Genomic DNA, 13,748 nt, shown 5'->3' with positions numbered 1-13,748 from the left:
GATTTGTATGCAAATGTTTTTTTCAGCTTTTTATTGGGAACATTGGCCCTTAAATTTGAGAGTATGGATCTACAAAACATGTCAGCTATCAGAGGAATTACGATGGTAATGAGTCAATGTAGACTCTCTCCAATTAGGGAATAGAAAACATGTGTATCAGAGGCAGATAAAAAAAGAACCCCAAAAAATCTAAAGACTTAAAGAATAAAAGCTTGCAGGACTGCTGTGCTACATACGTTTCCAATGAATAAAGTGCAACATTTCATGTGTCTTTCAACTCATTCAAACAAATACACACACACTTGTTTTTGTCCCTTGAGATACGTTGGTCAGTAGCAGCATCTCTGCTGTGTTTAGCAGGTAGGAAAAATACTCTTTCAGGATCCCGCCACTGAAATCTCCAGGGCTTTGGAGCGCGTCATTGGCCCAACGCTTCAAAACACTACCCAAATCCTGGAGATCACCCTGAGAGGGAACATCTGTGGCCTGGGACGGCCTGCAGATGAGAACAGACTGTGCTGTGTGTGTGTGTGTGTGTGTGTGTGTGTGTGTGTGTGTGTGTGTGTGTGTGTGTGTGTGTGTGTGTGTGTGTGTGAGAGAGAGAGAGAGAGAGAGAGAGAGAGATCTTGTGGTAGTGTGTGGTTGAATAAATAGGTGGGTAGGGTATGATTTATGTCAAACTGCATTTAAGTTCATGCATGTGTAAGATGTATCCTTCTCTGGACACCCAGTTACAAGTATTACTACATATTAGTGTGTGTCAGTGTGTGCATGTGCCATCAAGCTGTACAGTCAGATTCCCTAAAATCCGACAGTCATCAGTCATTGGAGAAAGTGAGGCTGTTCTCTGGTTATATAATTCTGTAATTGACATCATATGCAAGAATAGACCAAGAGGAGAAGTGCGTGTGTCCATAATGCATTTACTGTGTATTCACATGTACAGACCATTTTAACAATAAGGCAATTCAATGGGTATAAGACATGACGGCAACAAGAACAAATATAAAGACAATACAAAAAGACTTGAATAGGATTTAAAAAGGGTGAAATAATAAAATAGACAGACCAACAGATTCATCGACACAGCTTTAGCAGATTTTGTTCTGGCACTGTACTCCTTATGAAACACTTTTAACCTGTTCTCGCAACCTTTTACATAGATTTTCATGTATTCAAGCTACTGTACATGGCAGAAGGGTGGGGCCCTTACAGTACCAATGATGATATTTATACAATAGTTTTTTAATTGCCTGAACTTAACCAAAATTGAACAAGAAATCATTGTGCAATGGGGTCACAGAAGCGGCCACACCAAAGCGGGCCAGGCACAGACAGACATATGCAAACCTGGCAAAGTACTGAAAACCACCTCTGAGTTGGTTCCCGATATACAGTAAGTGTCTCCAGGACCACATTTTGCCACGATGACTCACACAGACTCACAAGGGGAAAACAATACCAGCATCGCTGTCGGGGCTGGTAACTACAGAGGTGTCAAATAACAAAACATCTCTAAAAATTCACACTTCATGCAAACACACACTGGAGCACACTCTTTGTAAGCTGCACACTATGTAGACTTCTCAGAAAGCCAAAAAACCTTCACGCTGCACATACATCACACGCAACATAATCACGGTACATCCAGATGACCCACACAATCCCTGCATATATTCTCTACCTAAAACCATATGCACAATACAAACACACACTGACACACGTTAGATCCATTGCACATGATGTACACACACCACCAACCACATACTGCATTTGCGGCCAAGGCCAACCCGGACTGACAGCTTAAGCAGATTCAGCCTATCTGTTCCCATCAGGTGAGATGACTGGCGGATTGAGGGGTTAATTCCAAAACTCCACTCCAAACAGAGAAACAGGCGTATGTTTAAACAGGTCGTTGCCAACTCGCCAAGGAAAGCTGGGCTTTGTGGCCACCTCAGCAAACAGCTCGATTAAAAGGATTTACCATTGATTTCTTGGTTAAAGTTACAGTGGAAATATTTGGACAAAAGGCTGCTATCAACATGAATTACCAGTGACATGTTTGTACGTCTGAAAAAGAAAGCGGGAATGAATGAGTGCTAAACTTGGTGAGACCTAAAAAAAACAAGAAAAAGAATGGTAGAGAGACACAAAGAAACAAAGAAAGGCAAGGTTGGGAGGGGGGTGAAAGTGGGGTGCAGATTTTTTCAGGGGGTCGTGAACGACCCTGATGCACGTTTCTCTGTGGGAAAGCATATCGGAGGTTAGGTGCACTCTAGTATGTGGTTTTCCCAAGGCCAAGCAGATCCAGCTCGACCCACCTCTCTATCATATACACATGGAGTTACACACCACTACTCAGAGGGAGGGAGAGCCAGGGTTTTCCTCTTCATGTGGAAAGAAAGGAGGGAAGAGGGGAGGGAGTGGAGGTAACCCTAGCCACCGAGGTGGCCCTCTGGCAGAGCCCAAACCCTACTATACTCTTTCCTGAATCTCTCAGCCTCTTTCTCACTTTCAGGGACACATACGAGCGAGCTGAACACGTCGGGCGACGCGCACTGTATGGACTCCGGCGGGTAGGGTGGGGTTCGGACACTGCTGACCATAGTTTTTGACCACAGTTACATTACATGCCAGTGGGTGACTGGTTAAGAAAATAAAACCCAGTCCAGGTTCGTATATAAAGCATATGTCTCCAAACACAGGAATCCAAATTCCAAAGGTAGGAATTTAGCAGAGCTCTTTAGTTCTGCTTCACTGTGGTGTGGAGCTTTCTCGATCCAAAATGTGATTATCTCCCATACAAATTGTTCAAAGAATAGCTAGAATGCGGAGCCTGATTTTCAGCTTTGTAGGGTACTGAATTTAAACTGTCACTGTCAGACACAGGGGTATTTGTCTCTGCTAAATCTGGGATTCACTTTCTTTCCGCTCTCTACATCAATGTGTCCTGCTCTTTTCTCTTCACTCCATCTTCCCCTTTCTCTTTTTCTGTCTCTCTCTGTGGGACACTGTGCACGCAGACCACCACGTTACTGCTTGGGTCCTAGAGAGGGCCCGGTTGAGGAGGGGTATGGATTCCATAAAGCCCTGAGCTCTAGAAACGACTCCCAATCCACATTCAGCACCTGGCTAAATATTATCCCGGCAATGCTACGGTGACATCCTCAGAAAACACGACGGCATCGTCTAATGACAAGTTCTCTGTTGTGATTAACAATGGAATTCTCCAAACAGCACATTCTGTATGCAGTGTACAATGATAACAGCGGCAGACTTACGACCTAAAATACATATCAGCTTATCCACTGTAGCCAGCTGGGGAATTAAGCTAACATGTGCTCCATGTGTTGATTGGAAACTTGACCTCCAGCCGACTGTTTCAAGCTGACTTATTAAAATGTGAAAACCTGTGTCAGGAATTATGCACTTGATGGATACAGAACCTACATAATACCATGCAAAAAAACAGAGGCTAAAGCTGCATTTCCCAAATTCAATGAAGAGCATGTCTAACGTTAGCCTAAACTGTAATAGCATAGGCCCGGCTTCAACCCAGTGGGGAAATACTACGTGGAGGATTTTTCTGAACGTAATCTGTCACCCAAAACTGCTCCCTGAGTTGTAAAGTAGCTCCACACCAAATGCAGAACTACATTTCACTGTGCTATGAACAATATGTGAGAATAAAATGTTGATTAGATTTGTTTTTAAGTCAGTTAGTTAACTGCCATGGTAATAAATACATAGTTACCTTATTTTTACCATGAGTAACATCTCTGTGTCCCATCAGCAAAAACAAACCACTGTTAAGAGTGTTTTTGAACACCTGTGTCTATATGACATCTGGTACAAAGATGGATTACATTTTAATCTGGCTGGAAGTCATAAACACGGTGTTATTTCAATGAAGTAACCAGTTAGCTACAGCACATTTTGACTAAAATGAAAGCACGCGATTTAATGAGGATCCTTGGAGAGCTGCAACAGAAGCATGTGCCACTTTCGCCTCAACAACCCTCACCGCCACATGGAATGACATATATCCGCCATCTGACTGCCAGAATGTGTTGCATTTGAAGTACAACCATAGTCTTGTTTTTTATAATTTTATGATGAGAATGTCTTAAGTCAGAACCGTGCTGCACAGTTATAACTTCAGGCCGACGGCAGAGGCAGCACAGAGCAGGGGTTAGAAATGAACAAAGAGAGAAAGAAGAAGAATGGGACAGAAATGAGGAAGGGGATCAGTTTGTTCCGATTTTGCCATGTCTGTGAAATAATCTATTAATTACTGCCTGACATAAATTCCTAACATTTCACCGGCTTGCATAATGTGTTGCTGTTATGTTACCGTACATTCAATCCAAGCCTCACACGAAGTCAACTGATCTCTATCTACATTTGATTTGATGAATACGATTGTTCCTTTAGTTCAATCACAAAACCAGGCTCAGAAGTCAAACATTCTCATTTTTAATGGGCTTTGGCGGCTCAGAACTACAACAAAAAGCTCTTGTGTTACCACAGCTGCACTCTGCACGGTTCACAATTTGGGAAACCGATTTGAAAGGGATGTATTCAAGATAGAGATGGGATCCAGTGGACCTGATGCGACCTGGACTACCTCGGCCGGTGCACACTGACAGTGATGAAGAAGAAAAACAAAAGGGCTGGAGGGAGGGAGAGGAATCACAGAGGAAATGAATATCTTACAGTAACACATGATGTGAAAGAATTAAATGTCTCTCTCGCTGACCTTGTGTTATTCATTCCTATCCTCTCTCTCCTCCCTCTCAACCATGTCAGCCCTTCCTCCTCCACCCGTCACTTGTGCTCCATGCCGATTGAAATATGATAATGGTCTGGGAAATAGGGAAGAGAGGTTTATGAAGGGAGGTGTGTTTGAGCCGGGCCTGCTACGCTGCATTAAGTTCATGTAAAAGAAATGCATGCTCTGAGAAAACCGTGAAGGTAAATTGAAATAATCATATTGAAACCATGAGAGAAAATGATGCAGAGGAGAGCTGAGTGAATAAGAGATGAGTATAGAGCGAGCTATTTAAAAAAGAGTTAATCATTAATGCCCAAAACTCCTCAGAAATTACTTACTGGATATATGGTTTGCGGTGGTTTCTCTTCATGTACAGAAGTCGGACCTCATCAAATTTAGCCATTAATTCACCCTCTATCTATTGCAGCATGTGTCACACCTCTATTAAATAATTTTGCCAAATTATTTCTCCTCTAATTTCCTCCCCAATACCTGATCCCCTCAGCTAGGCAAAAGTCATTCACCTGAATGCTTCGGTAATATGGGCTTGACTGTTGTTCCCCTCTGCAGAACAGCTTTGTTTGCCCTCACTCATCCAGACGAGGATAATAGAAGCCAATTATCTCGCACCACTGACCAGTGGGCTTCTGCGAGACAGATCCGTTCCCACCAAGAGAAACCAATCAGGACCCTCAAACCCTGTCAAAACACATTGTGTTAAAATCACCTTTTGCACAATCAAGTGGATTGTGAGTTGTCCTTCTCGCCGCTAACTATACACTAATGCTGTCCTTGACCAAATAAGTTATTAGTTCACTAACATTCATACAATTTAGATATGTAAAGAGTTTCTGGTGCAAAAGACACAGACAGACTAACCTGAACCCAGATGACGATTCACATTTCCTACGCCCAGTTTACAAGGTCAAACAAGTGCAACCCACTTCCTCTTCCGACAGTGGCCTCATCTGTCAGCTGTGGCAGGCATCCACACTCCTTCCACTTCAGTGCCCTGAAACGGAAACAATGGACAGGAAACATTGTAACCATTTCGCTGTCCTTTACACAAGTAGAAGTTCCTGTCTGGCTGATGAAAGTTCACTGATGCTTCCTTGCTACAATAGACATCAAAATATGCAGATGTGGGGTATTTGATCTCGAATGATTTCACATTACTGACAAACTCAGACACACTGTACACAAACATATCCTTGCACACAAAACAAGGTGTATTCAAACCATTTCAGGAAATGGAAATCATTATGCATTTCCTTGGAGCTGCTGGTTGGTGTTACAGCCCTATACTTGGCATTAAGAACACAAGTAGTGAGGGCGGGTCTAATTTTTAGTGTTAACCTCGTCACAAACTTTACATAATTGCTCAAAATATGAGCATGGAAACACAAGTTGCAGTTTTCCTAGCATGTTACTTGCTCCTATTTTTAGGTACAGTGTGCCTTTTTAAAACGAGCTACACAACTCTATGAAGAGGTGCTAATGAATGACTCCATGGAAACCTCCACTACGTGCGTCATTCTTTCCTTGCTGATTCAGGAGTCCACACCTTGCACGACTAATTCTATTATTTTGGTGGTCGAGTTCCCTCTCTCAGTTTCCAAGTTGTTTTTTAATGTGCATAGAAGGGCTCATAAAATGGTTTTAAAAATGAATAAAAAGTGATATTTAGATTTGTTTTAATCCAGTCACTTTATAGTATCATAGATTATTGCAACATGTAAGCAAAAACTGTCATGGACTTTTGTAAAAAAAACATTGAAGCTTAGTCACAGAGTTAAGATTCATCCATACATTATCCATAACCACTTAATAACCATAGCAACCATTTAGTCAATGAATGAATAAAGAAAAAAAATGTGAAACTGAAATTGGTAGAAAGTTATTCCAAAAACATGCAACATTGAAAAATGAACTTTCATGTGTACATGTGTGTATTTGGCTCTACAGTATTTATCTAACCATCGTATTGTATATTCAATATTTCGGTGTTGAGAGGTACCTCATGGGTTACAAGGAGCTTTATATTGGTGTTGTGATGTAAGTGGCCACATGGAATCAGGGGTCACTGAGGTGTTAAGGCACTGGTTGAGCTGAAACTGTGATCGATGGCACCTTTTTATAATTACACACTAACGCTCAAACGTGAATTTCTTCCAAACATATCCAACCCCTGGGTTATTATTTTATGTTCTTGTCCTCTTCTCGTCTTTGTGAGTCAATCTCAGTTATATCCCCCCACTGACATGTTTTCCCAGAACTGATGTTGTTGCTCATACGGTTAGTGCTAGAAAACTAAACAAAGCATGACACAGCACTCCATCACCTGGCCTGATGATGTCATGATATCGTAAATACTCTGCTTAAACTACAACCCCACCTTTCTCCCGGCATGTGTCAAACATTGGTGAGCAATGGGCAGGTGTGTCTGTGTGTGTGTGTGTGTGTGTGTGTGTGTGTCTTAAAATCAGTGACATTTTTTGGAGGTTGAGTAGTGTTTTTAAGACCCCCCTTCATGTTGTAAAATTGAACCAGACCATGCAGCACTGGAGCTGGGTGTGAATGTTTTTTTTTGTCTCTGAACAGTTCAGTCTTTGAGCTTCCATTACCAGGCCCACCCTACGGACCGAGCATTCATGGTGGAGGTGTCACCATCAGGACGGTTGGTGCCTCTGTGAGAGTGGAATTAATGCTTCAACAGGTTGCAGCAGACACCATTACTACAAACCATAGCAACATCAGTGAGGTAACTTTTGATTCCTCCTTAACCTTTTTGTATGTGCTATACAAATATTTATATTAATGTTTTTGAGTTACACAAGTTACATTGTTCACTACTAAATGTCTATCAGTCATCAGTAGCTGATATTAAAGCTTCTACTAGGTAAATGATGTAAAAGCGGTGGAGAAATTTAAACAAAAAAGACCAAAATAAATTCAAAATTAAGTCTCTACCATCTACAATCACTCCAGTAACTTTATGAGGCTGTACTGAGCTAAAAGCTAATGTCAACATGCGTACTATGCTAACATGTTAATGTTTAGCAGGTAGTGTTTGTCATGTTCACCCTCTCAGTGTGAAGTATTAACATGCTAACATTTGTTAATTACTGCGAAACAAAAAGTACGGCCGATGTGAATGTCATTAGTTATAATCAAAACATATTGGACAAATTTGGACATGATGCTCAGTGAAAAGCTAATGGATCACCAAAGTTGAAACCAAATTGCATGGGAATTAATCAATTAATCTGAATCTAATTCAAAACCAGAAAACCAGAAAATCAAGCCTTATGTTGGTATTACAGCAAATAACTGAACAAAACTTTGTGGCAATCCTTGCAACAGTGTTTGAGATATTTCACTCATACTAAAGTGGTGGACCATGCCATTCTTGCTAAAAACAAAGTCGTAAAGACTTTTCTGTTATTGCTGTAATTGTTGCATTAGTCATTTTTTATAATATTGTGTTTGTTATTTTTACAAACATTGATGATTCTCAGATTTAGGAATACATATTAATAATGCCCTTTTTCCATACGGGTAATCATCTGTTAAACCCCTGTGATGTGTAGTAAAGTTTTTTGGAGTCATGCGCACAGTGACTGTGGCTCATGCCAGATACAAGCATCCTACTCAAAAGAAAAGGTCAATATTTTAATCTTGGCTAAGACATGCCTTCATTTCTTCTCACAGCATCATCTATTTGGACTCATTCACACATGCCAAGATATCAATAAAACAGAAAAGGACATGGGAGAGATAAAAGTGAAGAGGAAAAAATGTTATGGATTAATGATCCCTTGTAGGTGGAGTCGTGCTATTGCCTTTCAAAGCATATCTCTGAGAACATCCAGGTCTGATTCACTCAGCTCGCATTTTCCATTGAAAGCATCTCCGTAGAGTATTTCTACATACCGAGAGCAAAATAAAACCAAATATGATTTCTAAAAACAAATGGGATTGTGTTTCACTTCCCTTTGTTTCTTTGGAATACAATTTTGTTCAACTTGTTATGGTTTAAATTTCCGAATCAAAGAAACTCCTTCACAGAATTAAAGAAGAGGGAATAGGAAACAATTACATGGTGTCACAGCATATTAACAACAAAATAGATTCATAGTTTCTGTGAAAGATGAATGTGCTCAGATGACGGTGGTTGGAAAGAGAATCTCACTTGGTGACAGTTAGCTTGTCGGCGTCTGCTGACTCGAGGCACGTTTCTCGTCCAGTCGGTACAGAGAGAAAAGTTTCGATATTTACGCCAGGGACTGTTTGTGGCTGCATGTGTGTGTGTGTGTGTGTGTGTGTGTGTGTGTGTGTGTGGTTGTAACATGGCTACAGTGATCAGAATTAATACATTTTTCTCTGCATGAAACCATATGAGTGTCCTTTAACTGGCGGACAGATGTGGATGCTGACAGTCAGAGGACCAGATACTGACCTGCAGCATGAGAGGCCCGGAAACAATCTGACAAAACGCTACACAGCTTTTGTCAGCTTCCTCCCTCTTCCTCTCTCTATCTGTCCCTTTGAAACAGGACCTAGTGGGTGTTTAGTCTGGGTCAGATTTACAGTAGATCTAAGCCCAACCTGGCTGGCTAATTGGAAAAAGGTGTGTGCGTTATGAGGCCCGCGGAGAGCGCTTTCAACACCTCTCGAATGAATGAGTAACAAAGTCACATGGGGAGGTACAAAGGTGAAGCAGATGCACACATGTTCATGTGTACAGGGAGAAACCCTCTACACAATATGTATGCACGCTGACACAAACATCACAAATTTGAGGCCATAGAAATTAAGAAAAACTTTTGGCTCGTTGCTCACATTACTGAATGACATGAGCGATGAAATGGAAAAGGCAAAGGTCTAACATTCAGCTACACATGTTTGGCACGGACATTGCCATTTGAGAACGCACTCCCATTATGCATCCCAAATACATCTATGCACGCGTTGTATTTGAAGGACAATAAATGCACACAAGCTCTACATGTCCTCTCTCAGACACAACTCCTTTTCTGTATCGACGGCATCTTTTATTCTGTGAAAGGGGCTTCTCAGAGATCTACTTTGTTAGCATGAATCAAACTGTAGTTTCATCTTGTTAAAAATATACACCTGGAAGAACAGGACTTTCATGATAAGCAAAACAATGTTCTAGAAACTCACTCTTGCTGAAGATGTGTGCGCACTATATCTTTGTGCATATTGGCCTGTCCGATGAATGCAGCCCAATACATAAATCTCTGTTCACCCAGAGGCCTTTGTATCATTGCCCAGCAGTTGAACAAGAGGTCTTGAACTTGGCAACAATAGAAAGACTTTGAAGGCTTTACAGTTGGGCAGACATACGACCACAGACTCCAGCAATATTGGGATGGAGAAATAATACCAAGAGAGGAACAGTGCGAACACTTGTCTGGCCTTGTCATTGATGACAAAAGGTTAAAGAGTATAATAATGAACGTCATTTATTTTGCACGTTTCTTAACAAGGTTACAAAGTGTTTTTCCGGGGGGGGGGGAAAACAGCAGATGAAAAACCCCAAATCACAATGGAATTAAATATAAACAACAGATGGATCATAAAACATAACAACACTGGGTCATGGATTATGCTTTCTGTAGCTGAGTTTATTATTCAGGATTATTCACTGTCTTTATTAGCCACACTGGCAGAGCTCTCTGCCAGTCGATCCACCACTTTAATCCAGCCTAAAATAGTTTAACAATCAGGGTATTGGATGGTTTTGAAATGCATGGTCCCCAGAGGATGAATCCTGCTGACCTTGGCGGTCCCCTGACTTTAAATTAAACAGTTTAAACATGAATTTAAACTCAGGTCAAAGTTTACACTTGTCCAATAAAATATTCCAACATGAATGGACAACATTGATATTCATGGTTCCGAGAGAATACCAACTACTAGTTAGTTTGCACTTGCTAAGAGTGGAGTGGCCATTGAATGTGCTTATTTTATATGGGGTAATATGGTGTTTTATATGGAAAGTCATACTCACAGACTGAAATGTTTAGCCTGCATAATGGGACATCCAGACCCTTACAATCACATTGACTCGTTTGAAAGGTGCTTGAAGTGAGCGGATAATAAATGACTTGCTGAAGACAAACAGCCTTTGGGCTAGTGTCTAGATTTATGTTGTGATATTAGCTCAGACATCATGCTTTAAAAGTCAGACACATGTGTCCTCAGAAGTAGTAGTCACTCTGATCAATATATGGCGCTTGTTCTGTAACTCCAAAATATTAATGTGACACACACACACACGCGCGGGACGTTCATGCTTGGCAGTGGAAAGCGGTGATATCCCGTCCAGTGCAGCTGGTGTGCAGCCTCTAGGCACCCCTGTGCTATGGGAGGGAAGCCTGGTTTGATTTTAGTCCAGGGCAAACCAGGACTTTCACATTCCTGCCTTTCAATTGGAAATAATGTATTTGTTACTGCCTCGGAGACTGATATACATATATGCTTACATTTGTTCATTTGAAGGAAAAGGCCCTGGAATAATTAAGTCTAAGGTGAGGTGCCGTTTTCCCTCAGGACCAGGCAGTGTAATATTACATTTTCTTTTTCTTACTCTCCCACTCATTCTCCTTGCTCCATCTTCAAGTGAGGCCCTTCCAGGCTGGAAAGTCCTGCTGCTGTTACACAAACTATAGCTTGAACGGTTGGAAGAAGAGTGGGAAAAAAACAGGACAAAAGTCGAGTGTATTGTGGGAAAATCAGGCTCAAATATAAAGAGGATCTGGAAAGGGTAAAGCCTGTTTCATCAGGAACGTCTAACACTCCTCTTCATCACATCTTGGAGAAAAGAGGAAGAACAAAAGAGCAGGAGGAAATTGGAAGCAGAGTGAAGGCAGCTTAGCAGCTCCCATCCAAAAAGCCTGGAAGAAAGGGAAGGAGGAAAAACTCAAAACAAGGCATTAAATGTCTCGCCGTTGTCGAGGGCTCCGGCCGAAACCCTCGTGGAACCAGCCAGGTCACTCCTGAGACAGAGAAGTGACCCTGCTTTGGACCCATTTCAACCTGACAATGTCTTCCTGCTGAGAAGATGTTGTCTTTGGTAACAAGAATCTCTCTGTCACACTGGGGATCCAGGTCTTTTATCAAACGGGTTCCCTGGATCCGATCCATGCTTGTATTCTGAGCTTGGAGAGGTGTGTTTCACTAGTGGTGTCTCTGTTTTCACCTTTCTGCCAACACCAACCCAAAACACAACTTAGCGAGGCCTAAACAAGTCTCATATTCTAGTGGATGTGCTGCCCGTGCTAAAGGGTTGAGCAATGCATGAGTTATTAGATTTATAGAAAGTGCTCAACAGTTTGTGTGGAAGTGGGTAGTGATTCATATTCCGGATGACTTGCAGATGCTGTGGGTACATAAAGTGTCTGAAAAGCAAATCAACTCATAATTACCCCTCAAAACCACATCCAAGTTTATTTACTGAGGTGTTTATGCACACAAAATCCCAAACGATCATCCCTCACACCGCTAAAATCTCCACGAACGACTGAATGTGTTTTAAGAGACAAGGGCAGAGCCTGTGACTTACAGTATGAAACGACAACTCTCGCGTGTATTTTTAATTTTTTTTTGTGAGCATCTTTTCAGGTGCGCAACAGAGACACTCGTTAAATCAAACACCTCTTCCCTTCTGTTTTACCAGGAACACACTTGTTTGCTGACTCACTGCATTCTCTTCTTAAAGAGTGCTGTCCATCCTGCTGTCAGCTACACACCTTTCACTGACCAGACACAAAACACACACTCCGTAAAACCTTTGTAAATCCCGGTCGACTGCATCTCCAGTCAGCCTTGACCTCACCTGAGAGGCAGCAATAGGTTGACTATCACACGTCCTTTCTTTGATTTGGGGATGCTGGCTTTCCTTGAGTGCATCAGCAAAACATTAACGAATGATTGACACAACGACTGACAAAATAAAGTGGGGAAACTAAGAGAAGTGGTGGGTGGAAATAGATGGAGAGGAGGTAGAAGAAAGGGATGCGGTATTAAAAAGCGCAGGTCAATATCAGGCTGTGCGCTGGGCTTTGCTGTCACAGCGTGCCTTTCACCATTTGTTTCCCATAAAGGCCACATGGAAATGTTTAGCTGGCTTAAAGCAGATCGGCGCACATTGTCTTGGGCCTGTAACATTTGCTACTTGTTTTTCAGGTTGTTTTCTGAAAAATAGAGGCAGCTCCAATAAAAAAAAAGAATATGAATAACATAAACTAAAATCAAATATAAAGTAAAAACTACGTGTGTGCCGATGGGAGACACCAAACTAAACGGTCCGAGGTATGAGAGACGGGAGATGTCCTTCTTCCATAGTGTGCACGTGTGTGTTTCACATCTATGAGGGAGAGAAAGGCGGGCGAAGACGACTTTAGATAAAAATAGCATCTTTGAAGCAATTCCTCATGACTAAGAGGGAGTCTTAAGTGCATCAACGATGACTTTTTCTTCCGCTTATGTTTTCATTATGCAACAACATCTGCAGTCTCGCAAAGGGAATCGCAATCACAGATGGACAGGTCATGTGGAGTGAAGTCATGGCGGAGCGTCAGTTTGTAGTCTACAAACTTTCTTGTTTGATTATCACCCGCTTCCCGTCAAAAACAGAAAACTCACCAGACATATTGGTGGACCTTTAAATGCTTTGGAGACCAAAATAAAATGGCCTTATTAGGTGTTTTGACAAGGTCTTTCTAGTGTGCATCAACACCTATTTGTGAGTACAGTGGTTGTGATAAATTCATCCCAAACGCTGACCTTATTATACAGAATGTGTGCATTTATGTGTGTTTGTGAAGTTAAATACCTGCGAGCATATGGCAGAGTGATACAGTTTTTCACCTGTGCACATAAAACCTAGCTGTCCGTCCATCCCCCTGTGAAAACGGCTTTAATTGTGCCAAGTCATTTACATTGA

The sequence above is a fragment of the Cyclopterus lumpus genome, chromosome 11 (genome assembly GCF_009769545.1).
Source record: "Cyclopterus lumpus isolate fCycLum1 chromosome 11, fCycLum1.pri, whole genome shotgun sequence".
Taxonomy (NCBI): domain Eukaryota; kingdom Metazoa; phylum Chordata; class Actinopteri; order Perciformes; family Cyclopteridae; genus Cyclopterus; species Cyclopterus lumpus.
The sequence above is the reverse complement of the archived record's forward strand: the minus strand, read 5'-3'. Positions refer to the sequence as shown.